This window comes from Propithecus coquereli, unplaced genomic scaffold (genome assembly GCF_000956105.1).
Source record: "Propithecus coquereli isolate 6110/MARCELLA unplaced genomic scaffold, Pcoq_1.0 Scaffold146, whole genome shotgun sequence".
Taxonomy (NCBI): Eukaryota; Metazoa; Chordata; class Mammalia; order Primates; family Indriidae; genus Propithecus; species Propithecus coquereli.
Window position 1 is genome coordinate 2,516,220 of NW_012138969.1, and position 1,052 is coordinate 2,517,271.

A 1,052-nucleotide genomic window follows, 5' to 3' on the forward strand; every position below is an offset into this window, starting at 1 on the left:
CCACTGATGTGATCTTCACAAGTAGATCATGAATTGTTTGTTCCACATTCCAAACTAGTTATTTATAGCTTGAGAGTTAAGTATCTTGTTACTATAGTCATTTTAACACATTATATCAAAATTCATTCAAAATAAAATGCAAACTTACATTAATAAGGATGAAACTAAAAGATGAACTATATGAACCTCCACCTTTAATTCCAGCCAAAGTCAACCCGGAACTGGGCAGCCCAGAAAATGCAACCCTGTCCACAAAGGCCTAGACCTGCTCTCCTTCCCCAGTGAATCTTCACTCACCCTGTTCTTGAATGTCCTTTCATCAGCCTCACATCCAGAACTGATGATGTATACAGTTGATCTAGCTCTGACCCACTGATCTCCCTTGGACACGGACTGCACTCACTCCTGTGCGCCAGCCACCTCTGGATTCTCTAAGTCGATATTTCACGTGGGCCAACTTCCAGCCTTCATCCCCAAGCCCTAGGAATGGCCCATGAGGCCTGTACATTTGCTCGGTCCAAGCTGGTCTCCCAGCAAGTGGCAAGTTCTGAAGATACTATATTCCCCAGCCTGCAGTTCAGTCATCTGAAACATCTACATACATGTATCTGCCATGCATATGGCTTTATAAAAAATACGAGCTATTAAGAATTCAAATGTATATTACATATAATAATGTAATACTATATCATATTAAAATATATATTATGATTCTCATACTTATATATACATATTTTTTTACCAGATTCAATAAATGGGATTAGATCACCACGGAAATGATAATACGTTTGAACATTCACTGAAGTGGTCCTCTATCTTGAATCATTAAGGGTTGAATAGGCTAAATCTATATCATATTAAAATATATATTATGATTCTCATACTTATATATACATAATTTTTTTACCAGATTCAATAAATGGGATTAGATCACCACAGAAATGATAATACGTTTGAACATTCACTGAAGTGGTCCTCTATCTTGAATCATTAAGGGTTGAATAGGCTAAATCTATTTCTTATAAAATTATATGATCTGGGCATTTACATAA